The following is a 13,449-nucleotide window of genomic DNA, read 5'->3' on the forward strand; positions in this document are numbered from 1 at the left end:
CTCTCTTGTCTTTTGGATGATAGCAATTCTAATGCTATACTTGAGTATTTGCTAACCTGTTCTGATGTATAGCTACAATTTTCTGATTTTGTCTACCTATTTATCTCCTTATTCTGTGCTTTGTAACCTCTTTCTCCCTTTTTTCTTTTTCAGGTATGAGGGCCTTCTTGAGGATTTCTTATAGGGAGAGTCTTGTGGCTATGAACTCCCTGAGCTTTTGTTTATCTGGGGAAGTTTTTATTCCTCCATCATGTCTGAAGGATATTTTCACTGGATGGAGTATTCTTGGCTGAAAGTTTTTGTCCTTCAAATATTTGACTATGTCATTCCAGTCTCTCCTAGCCTGTAAGGTTTCTGCAGAGAAGTGTGCTGAAAGCCTGATAGGGGTTCCTTTGTAGGTTATTTTCTTCTGCCTTGCTGCCCTTAGTATTCTTTCTTTAACATTCATTTTTGCCAGCTCCACTACTATATGCCTTGCAGTAGGTCTTTTTACATTGACATATTTAGGAGATCTGATAGCCTCTTCCACATGGATTTCCATCTCCTTCCCTAGGTTTGAGAAGTTCTCTGCTATTATTTCTTTGAACAAGCTTTCTGCCCCATTCTCCTTGTTTTCTCTGTCTGGAATATCTATAATTCTGGTGTTGCATTTCCTAATTGAGTCAGATATTTCTTGGAGACTTTCTTTGGGTTTTTTTAGTCTTCGTTCTCTCTCCTCCTCTGTCTGGAGCATTTCAACATGTCTATCCTCAATTATGCTGATTCGCTCCTCTATGATGTCTGCTTGAGCCTTCAGGGAATCCATATTTTGTTTTATTTCTTCCATTGTGTCTTTCATCACCATTATTTCTGATCGATTCTTCTTTAAAGTTTCAATCTCTTTTGTGAGGTAGCTCCTGAACTCATTGAATTGTTTCTCTACATTCTCTTTTAACTCATTGGGTTTTTTGATGATAGCTATTTTGAATTCTCCATCATTTAGATTACATATTTATGTGTCCTCAGGACTGATTTCTGGGTACTTTTCATTTTTCTCTCTGGTCTAGAGATTTAATATAATTTTTGGTACTGCTAGAGGGTGTGGCTCTGTTTTTGTGCATCATGGTATTATTTGGTCATAGTTACCACCTATCCCACAGGGTGAGGGTCAGGGGGTCAAGACCCACATATTTTGAGCCCTCTGCATGCCACCAAGACCCCAGGCACTGGAGCCAGTGCTGGGTGGGTGAGGGGAAGGGGTGCTTTCTTGTGCATGCTCTCTGGATTTGCTTGCTCTGTCCTCAGTATCTGCTCTCCTAGGATGTTGACTTGATGAGGTGACTCCCTGCAATTGCTTTCACCCTGGTAGAGGACTTCCCACTAGGCTGTGAGAGCCCTCAGGGATCTTTGATGTTCCCATGAACGAATGTCTCCTCTCCTGTTACCTCTCAGAGGCTACCCATGGCCCCAGATCCCAGTCTTTTGGGGAGGGAGTGAAGTTTTCTCTTACCCTGTTCCTCCTCCTCCAAGGGGGGCTCCAGCCTCTCCACCCTCCATCATATGGCTGTATGGGTCTCTCAGATGCCATTTGTGTTGTGTTTGGATGTCCTCTGTTGGAGTTTGAATGTCTTTTTTGTTGTATGGTGGAGGGGAGAGATTACTGGGAGAGCTCACGCCACCATGATGCTGATGTCGCTCTGATGATAGCTATTCTAACAGGTGTGAGGTGATATCTCATTGTAGTTTTGATTTGTATTTCCCTAATGACTAGTGATGTTGAGCATATTCTCGTGTACCTGTCAGCCTTTTGTATATCTTCTTTGTAAAAATGTCTATTCACATCTTCTGCCCATTTTTCATTGGATTATTTGGGGGGGGGGGGGTGTTGCTATTAAGTTGTATGTGTTCTTTATATATTTTATATATTACCCTTTTTTAGATTTATGGTTTTCAAATATTTTTTCCCACTCCATAAATTGTCTTTTCACTTTGTTGATTGTTTCTTTTACTGTGCAGAAACATTTTAGTTTGATGTAATCCTCCTTGTTGATTTTTTATTTTGTTGCTTATGCTTTAGGTGTCATATCCAAAAAGATCTTTGCCAAGACCCATCTCAGGAGCATTTTTCCTGTTTCCTTCTAGGAGATTCATGGTTTCAGGTCTTACATTTAAGCCTTTAATTGATTCCAAGTTAATTTTTGTGAGTGGTGTAAGGTAGGGGTCTAGTTTTATTCTTTTACATGTGAATATGCAATTTTCCCAACACTGTTTATTGAAAAGACTGTCTTCTCTCCATTGAGTATTCTTGGCTCCCTTTTCAAATATTAGTTGACATATACACTTGGGTTTATTTCCTGACTCTCACCCATTTACCTTTAAGAGATGTGAATAGCTGTTCCCTTCTCTCCTAGCTTTTGAGAAGTGGCTTCTGAAGAACTAGCTGAACTTTGCTGCCATCTTTTGACCAAAGTTAATACCACAGAGATGAAAGCCCCACCCCATCATATTTCAGGTTCTGGGTATCAAAGAAAAGCCCCAACACTGAGTTGCCTAAAAATGCAGGTCCATGTTGCTGGTTACATGGACGTGTATGGCACACCCAGTGGCACCTCTACTGTAACTTTTAAAATTTATTTGTATGTTTGCATAGCTATCTCCTCCCTCCCTCTTCCTCCCATATCTCAACACAATGGTAAATGCTTAATAAATGTTTGTTTTTTTAGATATGAACAGTGAATGAACAACAGTTTTATATTGGAATTGGTGGGGCACAGACACTCTGTAGATATTTAGTTATTATTGTTGTTATTATTTTTTTTTTATTTGATTTTTTTCCTTTTTCTCCCCAAAGCCCCTCGGTACATAGTTGTATATTCTTCATTGTGGGTCCTTCTAGTTGTGGTATGTGGGACGCTGCCTCAGTGTGGCTTGATGAGCAGTGCCATGTCTGCTCCCAGGATTCGAACTGACGAAACACCGGGCCGCCTGCTGCGGAGCGCACGACCTTAACCACTCGGCCACGGAGCCAGCCCCTATTATTGTTATTATTGACATCATTATTATAAGAACCCTCCCTTGCAAAGCAGATGAGCTAAAGAAAACTAGTCCTGCTCTGAGTTCTTCCGTGCAGGAGCACACCCAGCCCAAACTCAAGATTTTTTCTTTTCCTCTCTCCCGTCATCTCTCTGTCTTTGTCCTTGTTTCTCTTTCCTGGAAAGCTGACTGAAACTACTTTTTGTTGCTATCTCACCCTTTAAACTTAAACTATTTGCATATGTATATTAAGTGTTTTATGGTTTATATTCTATTTTATATATCTCCAATAAAATTATTAACTTCTGGTTGCAAAGAAATTGTATTTTAAACTTAGAATCTTCTACAGTACTCAGTAAACTCAATAAACTGTTACAGAATGTATTAACGGCTCTTTTCTGAAATGAAGGATGTGAAGAAATATTTTGTTTTGCTCTAACATATTTTGTGTGAAAACTGTGGTAAGAAAATTATGACAGGTTCTCAGAAAGCTAGCCACCACATTTTAAAATAAATATTTGAAAATTATATCCCTTTGGAAAATTCACACATTTGAAAATACGTCCTCTTTGAAATAGCTGTAGTGCCAAGGAGTCTTTGCATATTTGAAGCTGAAGAACAGAAATAAGAACCAAGAATCATGGCAAAGTTAATGTCTTTAAACAAAGACAGCTAGGGAGATGAAAAGAATTTGGATTGTCCTATGAGGAAAAGTCTAGAAGGATTTCATGCATAGACGTTTGAACAATATATAGACTCGTTGAAAGAACAGATATTCCTTGGAGTCTCTGAAGAATGTCTATAGCAGAACTGGCTTCAAGAAAGTGAGGTTATTGGACAATCCTAGAAAACAAAAAGCTTGAAATGAAGAGATTTGTCATCAGCTTGAGATCAGCCATCTGAGCATAATGGAGAAATGCCAGAGCTGGAGGAGAGACCATTTCATTCCATGCACGCGCCTTGTACATGTTACATCGTCAACAAATGCCATTGAATGAAGGAGGACCTTGATTGGCCAAATTCTTGCCTTTACTTACTCTTCACTACGGTTCAGTTCATGGTGATTTAACGATTCTAAACACCCAACTTTAAATGTCCAATTTTAAACAATTGGTTCCAAATAGGGGTGTCACAAAAAAATGACGTTTTGAAATGTAGTCTGCCATATGGTTGAGAAAACTAAAGTTATGAACAGAAATTTGGATGATTTAATATTTAGAAGCTGCGTCACATGTGCTTTTTACTTATCTTACCAAAAATGTTGCTCGTTTTCATTTTGCACAGAAACCATTCTGAAAATTGGATGCTGTCTTTGGTCCTTGACATGGGATGGACTGGTTCATCAGAGATGGAACAGCTTTGCTTTGGGGAAAATCTTCCAGTCCCAACTGAACACATATGCAAAGCACTGAGCAGTATGACCTCTTTGTTTTCTCAGCCTCTTGCATGAAAGAAGAGACCTGCTGGCAATTTCCTGTGCTGACAGATTAGCCAGGAAGCCTCTGAGCTCCAGGGGAAGTGGGAGAACTGGCTGGATCAGGCTGGTCATTTGGGAAGACGAACCTTGGCTACGAGGCACCTGCTGAAGACGTCACCTGCTTATTTAAAAACCTCGTGTAGTTCAATGAGCTAAATGGGAGTTCTATGCAGAGGACAAGGAACTATTCATTTCTCTCAGGTTTAAGTTTTCAGAAAAGCCCTGAAAATAGAAGGCCCCTCTATTTTGAGAGCACTAAATCCTCTTGGTGACTTTGGTGAAAGAGATATGAAGTAACTTATGGAGACAAATGTGTTTCAGATGGAAAATAATGGTTCTTGGAATGGAATGCCTGGTGAACATCTGGTGTCCCTTTATCTTGAATGAACATCTGTCTCCCTTAGTTAATAGATTACATCTGTTGACCCATTTCTTAGGTTTGGCTTGGGCTGCCTGACTTTTTTTAAGGCTCCCCAGGTGTTTTTAATATGCAGCCAAGATTGAGAACCCCAGTGTAAGCAGGAGACTGATAGGTTGGGAATATGATTTATTAATGCAAAAGATATTTAAACAATTTAAATAGAGATATGAATTGTTTATGGAATTTTTATCATGCATTGAAAACAGTTTTAAATGATTTTCTTTAAGTTAAATTATTATCATTTTTAACAGTTTTCGACAGCTTTATATTGGATTTATTGAGCTGTTGTCAATATTACAAACACATCCTGAGATGGATAGGTGTCCACTGTGTCAGTGATGGGCAATTATTAACAAACAGAAAAATTAAACAAGTCTACATATTGCTCACCTATCTATGCATGCAATCCTTTCAGACTTTTCCTCGTAGGACTGCCCTATAGTTGGTTACCTGCGATTGAAGACAATCTGAGGTGACCACTTGATGTTTCGTTACTTTTTTTATTTTATAACTAGCTCATATTGTCAAATTTTGTTTTTAACCATTGGATAAACATGACTAGGTGACTGGGTGAGTCTTTGTCTTTGTAGAACAGGAGACAACTTAACTTATATTAGTAGAAATATGATTCTAGAAAAACCTGTTAAGAAGTCTATGCTAGTGAAAGATGACTTGAACTAAAAATGACTAAACTCTGGTGCCAATAAACCATCCTCACATGGGCAATACCATACCCTGGTATCTTCCACTATCTTGCCGACTTAGTTTTAATGACTATTAAGGCACGATCACAAAACAGACAGGAAAACATAATGCAGGACTAAAGTCCTGACCTGGTGCAAATTTATAGATCGAAAGCACCCCCCACGTATCAGCTATAACTGAAAACTCCTAAAACTTTAAAAAATGTGCCTATTTGAAACCTTTATGGCTACCACTTTGTTTCATGGTGGCAGATTGACCAAGTAGTCAACTTAAGATGTACCTTAAGATTACATTCTTTACGATAAACAAGGGTCAAACAAATATAAAATGCCTGATGGTTTAGTAAAAACAGAGAGTTCACTTTATCCCTTCATCCATTGGTTGAGTCATCCAAGTAGCTGCTGTGTGATAAACAAATATGTATTTCTCCTTTAAGGGTAACTAAGATAAAACCGCAAAGCAGAGCAGCTTAGTCAGGAAAGCCACAGTGTTCTATCAGTTCTGATCTGGAATCTTTAAAAGACGTTTTCATTATAAAATTGAGGATAATTTTTTCAAAATCTTTATTTTCCACAGATTTATTTTCACATTTATTGGTGGTGTTTTCACTGTAAATCATAATTTTTCTGGGCCTCAGTCCCTAATTTATGAAGTTGTTGATCAGGACACAGAGGCTAAGCTGCCAAAACAGGAGACTCAAAATCATGGTGGTTCAATGGATGAGATAAGACAGAGCTTGATTTCTCTTCCATGTTCAAAGCTGAGCTGGCATTCTGGGATAGTTGGGTAGCTCTGCTACACAAGATCATCCACTGACCCAGGATGGCTAGTCAGCTCTGCCATTTTTAATACGTTGCTTCTATCTCTGGGCCCAAGGTATCTACTGCAGCTGTTGCTCCTTCCCAACCAGCAGGAGAAAGGAAGCATGAGAGCAAGTAGCTACTTTGCTAAGGAACTGACTGGAAGTTGCATGCATCTCTTCTGCTCACGTTTCATTGTTTCAAATTTAGTGACACGGCCATCCCCAGCTGCAAGCGAGCATGGGAAATGCACTGTGCTGTTGGGTAGTCATGTGCTCCTCTAAATCTTGAGGAGCTCTATTACTAAAAGGAAGAAGAGGATAGTGCATCATGGAGGACCCTTAGCAGTCTCTCCCATGTGAAGGGTTTAGACTACATGATTTTTAGTATTGCATTTGCCAATTAAATACTATGAATCTATGATTTTGACCAGTGTGTGCTCTTTAATTTTGAACCTGAAGTGTGTGTGTGTGTGTTTGAATGTGTTGTTTGGGTAATGGATGGAGAGGAGGGCAAACAAATGTGCTGTAACTCAATCATCAATTAGCCCAGTGCCTTTTAAACTTGAATGTTCATACAAATCACTTGGAGATCTTGCTAAAATGAAGATTCTGATTGGATAGGACTGGAGTGGGACTTGGGATTGTGCTTGTGATTCTGCAGTTCTTGCAAGCTCCTCTGATGATGCTGATGTTGACGCTGCTTGGCCACAGTTAACACTCTGAGTGACAAGGAGCCAACCCATCCCAATAAGAAGGCAAACGCCAGCTGAGGCTCTTTAGAGGCAACAGATTACATCAGGGAACCATCCAGTCTCTTACCCTGCACCTCTGATGGAAGTGGAAGCGGGCAAGGGTCATCTGGGTCAGCACAAAGCCGTCACTGCTCTTGATAAAAACAGCAGCCTAAATGTCAACTTTACTCATAGATAGTGGATTAGGGAAAGATTATATATGATGGGTTCAGAATACTTTTGATACTAACTCATATAAATTCTCAATAAGCGACCTACAATCTAAAATTAAAAGTAGATAATAGAATAGTTATGTAGCATTGTTTTGGACTTTGGGGGCGTTTGCCTCCATTTCTATATGTTTATTTATTTTTGACTACTGTTTCTTTTAAGTGAAATCTACCATCACTTCCGCACAGAAAGTTAATCTCTATCAGACATACAAAGTACATATGATACCTTAAAGGCCATTTAGAGTCATAAAAATGTGCCCTTCCCTCAGACTTTTCTATGTATTTCAATTCAACTGGACATTATTAATATCAGTAGACACATGTGAAATTGTACTTACCTACCACTTATTCATTTTATAGGAGATGACAGAGTCTGCTGCCTTTTTCTTGATATAAAATTCTTGCCCATTCTTGTCTAATTTAAGAAGTTTCTTTTTTGGTACTTTGTTTTCACACATTGGTGAGACATATAACTTCAAAAGAGAAAATTGGAAACTTTCCTGGCATCCTCTCACATGACGTATTTTGTCCATTTCCTGGACTTCACACCTGAGAAGGGCACAGTGAATTCTGAAACAATTATCTACCACATTAAAGGAGTTCTGATAGAGCCATTGGCCTTGGGAAATGACTCTGGAGCTGAGTTTCCCTGTTTGAAAATGAAGGAGGCAATTCTGACAGGTCTTCAATATCCTTCCCGAGGTCTTTGGATGATTCTTCCTGCCTCCCACGAGTGGAGAGCTGCCTCTGTCTCATCAAAAGTTTAGAGGCCACTGTCCCATCAGAGGAGGTGAGATTTGAGGAAAGAGCAAAAGAAGGGATGAGTTAAAGTCCTATAATGAATATAAAAAACAGTTGACAGCGTTTATCCCTGGGTGGAAGATTGAGAGGCATTTAGTTTAAATTTTCTGTTTTCAGGATTTTTTAAAATCTTACTGTATATTACTTTTATAATCAGATAAAGTCCAAGTTAAAAGTAAATATATTAGTGAATTCACAAGAAAGAAATAAAAGAATGAAGGAATGAAAGAAGTGTTGGAATAGATGACCTCTACCATTTCTCCTTGGTTTTAAAAATAAACTCTACACTATGAATCTTATGACTAGGCTGAGAATAGACAAGATGGTCACCATGGAGAATTTTAGGCCTAGCTTCCAAAATTTTATGCCAAAAAAAAAATTCTGAATTTGGAGAGAGGATCTTATTTTCTCTGGGCCAAGAATATTAATCACCAAAATGCTTGGTTGACGCAGGGCTGGCTTCTGCCCACTGGCACTCAGCTAGGCCTTGGTATGTCATCTGATGACAGCTTAAAACAAAATAAAAGAAGATACTAATTAAAATAAAAATCATAAAAACACTTGGAAGTTTATGATCTGCTCTATTGTTTTTCCATTAGTTTTGCTGGTGAAAAGCTACGTGTGGGCATAAAATGCTTTCTCTGTTCTTAGATGTAGCTGTGAATAATGTCAACCTCATGCACTGAAATTTTTACCCCTCTGTTTCTCCTCTATCAATAGTATCAATTCCAAGCTTGGTCATCTTCACTGATGTTAGGGTTTCTATTCCCAAGGACTCAAAAGAGAGACGTAGGCTTTGGTTACCCTGCCACACCAGCATGTAGAGCAAATAAGGACGTGGCTACCTATTGTAGTAGACATTGACCCCATCCGTCTTCCTGCTTCCAGTAAGATCACCAGGTCTCTAAATGGCAGCCCCTCATGCAGTGTCCTTCCATTCCCTTTCAGAGATCCAGGATCATGGTCTTGCTCAGGAAGCAGTTAAAGTTTTCTGGTTATTGCTGTGTCCATTGTCATGGCCCTCTGACTTCTTCTTCCATGGCTATGCCATAGCCGCTCCTTTGCGCACACCAGGGACATCACTCACAAGGAATACCATGAAATGTGCCCACTAGAGTTGTGCAACGAGCAGCCCTGGCTGCTCTCACTCCTGTAGGCCCTTCTCCAGTGGGAGCTTCTCTGAGCCCACTGGGCCCCTGCAGTTTCTCCTGCTCTCACTGAACTACAGGAGGTATCTTACCTTCCAGGCACAGAGCTCCCCTAGAGAGCCTGAATTCTTACCTTACAGGCTTGTCTTCAGAGGAATTTGGTTGAGCTTCTTGGGGCAGCCCCATGGCCATTATGAATGGCTCCATCTGCATTCTACTCAAAGGCATTTCTCTCTGCTCACAATGTAACAGGTCCCCAAGTGAGAAAGCAGAATCTAAAAACCTGTCTGGCTCCAGGTGAATGCCCTGCCCTCATAGGCAGATCCCCCAAAGCCTTCATTCTCTCCCTCTCTCTTACACACACACAGCCCCACACAGCTTAAGAGTATTAATTTCTATGTCTAAGGGCTAACCAGTAATTCCAGGGTATCTTCCAGGATGTCCAGCAAGTTATGCATCAGAACAGAACTTCTCAAATGTTCCACTGCTGTCCCGTAGTCCCTGAGGTAAGCTTCGGAGCCTGTGCTTAGTTTGTTCCTATTTAAAGATAGGCAGGTAGGAGTGGCTGCTTTAATATGCAATGCTGCAAGGTCTGCCCATCTTACCTATTAGAATTTCTCCTTGGGGGCAGAAGATCACTAATAAAAAGCTGGAATCTTACTTTCTCTAATTAGCGCGTGTCATTTTACAGAGTGAAAACCCCAGGAGTAAGGTTTCCCATGAGAAGGTGTACCTTCAGGAAGAGGATTGAGGCAGGGGAGAAAGAACGTGCTCCCAGGAAACAGGGAAGTGTTTCTGGCCTTTGGATGGGGGTGAGCTGCCAAGGAGCATTAGGACTGATTGCTGGGCATGAGAGAAGCAAGAAGCAGAAGAGGAGTGCTGGGTACCAACTGGACCTGTCTTACACTTTCTTTCAGTTCTTTTTTTTTTTTAGTAAGATTAGCCCTGAGCTAACATCTGCTGCCAATCCTCCTCTTTTTTTGCTAAGGAAGACTGGCCCTGAGCTATCATCCATGCCCATCTTCCTCCGCTTTATATGCGGGATGGCTACCACAGCATGGCTTGCTGAGCGGTGCCATGTCAGCCCCCAGGATCCGAACCAGCGAACCCCAGGCCACAGGAGCAGAACGTGGGAACTTAACCCCTGCGCCATGGGGCCGGCCCCTCTTTCAGTTCTTTTGCAATGCACATCAATTCTTATGCCTGCCTGGCACGTCATCCTCCTTGGGGAAACTGTTTTCCCCCTTTACAGCAGCCTCCACACCCAACCACTTAGTGGTGCCAGGTGGTGCTGCCAGTCATTATACTCCATTCTCTTGGTCATGGAGTCTGGATCAGGATACAGGTGCATGACCCAAGCTGGGCCAATTGGAGGCCCCCTCTAGGGTTCTTGAAATTGGACCTGACACCAGGAAACCCTTTGCATCTTGAACAGCAAAGATGGGAAAATGTGAGCCCAGGAACTGTCAGAGGCCATGGTTCTAGCCCCAAGGAGAACATTGATTTGTGGTAGAGGAAAGTAAAACTGTCGCTCGGAAAGAAGCAGGGACAAAATGTGAAGAAAGAGTCTGGATGGTTCATTTACCCATTTGAGTTGTTTTGAGTGACATCCTTTTCCTTTACAGTCACTTGAGCCAGTACATTTTCTATCTGGCCTGGTTCCTTTGAGTTGAAGTCTTTGTAACGTGTAACCCAACATCTCATTAACACCTACTACTACTGCGTGTATTCCTCCCTCACTTATTTCCTCCCTCTCTCTTTCAAAAGTTGTTTAAAGAGATTTGCTCCATCACCTCCAAGGAAAGGAGCCAATTTTCTGAAAATTAGTGACTAGTCACAGGCAATTAACCCACAGTTAATAAAGAGACATGCCAAGTACTCAGAATTGTCCTGAGCATAAAAAAGTACTGAGTGTGTGTTATTAATGTTGTTATTGGCAGTACTCATAACAGTATAGAAGCCAGAATAGATACAGCAGCACATGGTGGTATAATGTGACAGGCCAAAAAACCCTTCAAGATTCATAGGATTTGGTTATGGATTGTTCAAGAAAACACATAAAATGGTAGGTATGGATCAATCCATTGTTTCCCACTGCCTCATTTTTGACCCCATGCCTTAGACATGCGTTCAGCCAATGACCTGCTTTTGCAGCCCAGCACATTTCATTTCCTTGCTCTCCATGCAGGGAAGGCCAGTGATCCAGCACGTTCTATGATCCATCATTTTGTGTAACAACTGCTTGAATTGCCCATTCTAATTTTCAGTCACACTGCTACTTTGGGAGGGATAGGAAAATCAAAAGACTACTTTGCATTGTATTTCTTGGCCTCTCCTGCCGTCTTCATTTCATAGAATGTGTTCTTCTATCTGCTAATATATCAATTGAGGGTCAGAATTGATGGAAGTCTGTATTTCTTGTCTATTAATTGTAGACTACGCTGAGGGTGGACAAAGTTTAAACTAGAAAAAAAATGTCATTACCAGGCAATGTAACTTAAAAGTACCTGCTGCTATAGACGAAGGTTCAATATAGTCAACATGCCTGTATGTGATGGCCCACACTCCTTTGGGTTCTGTTCTTTGAACAAACGTGGATTTGTCTTTTGTTGTTGGCTAGCTGAGCAATCCTGGGAGACATATGTAGTTTTAGATGTTGTCAAAGGGACGTATGAGGGTAGAACCCCATATTTCATAGCTCACGGTCTCACAGTATCCACTCGTCTTGTGGACCCCACTTACCACCTGTAAAACCCTCACCAATAGATCGATCTTGATGCTTCTATTAGCATCACTTTTCTTTTCCATGTATAACAAGTAGGCATCAACATGAGCAATCCATATTTGAGATCAAAATGCCCATAGCTTTTTCTGTAAATTTTGACCATAAATTAGGGTATTTTTAATACTTGCCAGACAAAACAAGTCCTAGCCCAATAGCGCATAGAAGCTCTTTGCTACTGGCTAAGTTCATATAAAAATACACAGGAACATGAGAATGCTTGTTGGGAGGTATGGAGAGTCAACCAAAACACTTTCTCCTTAGCCCATTGAACGGACTTATACTTGTCTTCCACCAGAGTCTTTCTGGTGACTGAGTTAATTGAGAAGTTCTCAGTAAAATAAACTTGACCATGGCCGTGTTTTTTCAAAGTCATATACTTGTATACTCACAAATCCCTATTGCCAGAGAGAAATCTTATGGTGAGTTCAATTTTGGCTCCAGAGCTGCAGGTGCCAGTTATGGATCCTACGGACCACTACCAATTCACTTCCTTCTGTATACTGCTTACTATACCATTTCTTTCTAATCAGTAACCTCCTTTGAGCTGTCCCTCTAATATCTAAATATCTTTCAAACATCACTCAAGACAGTTTTGGAATTTCTGGTCTTAGAATTATTTTGGAGTCCTTTCATGGGAGATGCCGTCTTAACCAGTGATCAATAGCTGACAAATGTCTTTCAAAAGGAGCGCAATGGGCAGCTGCATTAGGTAATCCTCAGGTTCTAAAGTCCCAGCTAACATTCCTCCTGGCTTCTGCCAGAGGCTTGAATCTCAATAGGTCTCTATTGCAGAGACTGCCAATATTATAGGATCAATAAGTTCATAAGGAACTGTCATCTGCTGCATTTCTCCTCACTTAAAAATAGTCTTTTAATGTGAGTTTTGCCAAAGAGATCTCCAAAATACACCCAGGTACAGGATGACTTCTCCACTATCCAGACAATTCTGTCAGCCCATTTGCTTCCATCTCAGGTGGAATTAGAAATGTTCTCAGCTAACTTTTCAAGCCAAGGATATGCTTAAGATACTCTTAGGACTTTCGTTAGTCCTTCCATTTAGATATAGTCACCAGCCAACAAGTCGATGTCATATTTTCTATCATCTACAGATAAAAATGTTCTTCTTAATCATCACCAATTTAAAAAATATGGTTCATCTTAAACTATTTCAAAATAAAAAGTTATTACTGATAAAAAAAAATATTGTGGTTATCATGGTCAGATTTCTCCTTACTTCTTACCATAAAAAGAAGAATTAACGTAGTCCTAGGATAAGACAGTAAACGTATATTGCATTCTGTCCCATGTAAAAGCAAATGGTCCCTGCTTGACCT

Source organism: Equus quagga, chromosome 20 (assembly GCF_021613505.1).
Source record: "Equus quagga isolate Etosha38 chromosome 20, UCLA_HA_Equagga_1.0, whole genome shotgun sequence".
NCBI lineage: Eukaryota > Metazoa > Chordata > Mammalia > Perissodactyla > Equidae > Equus > Equus quagga.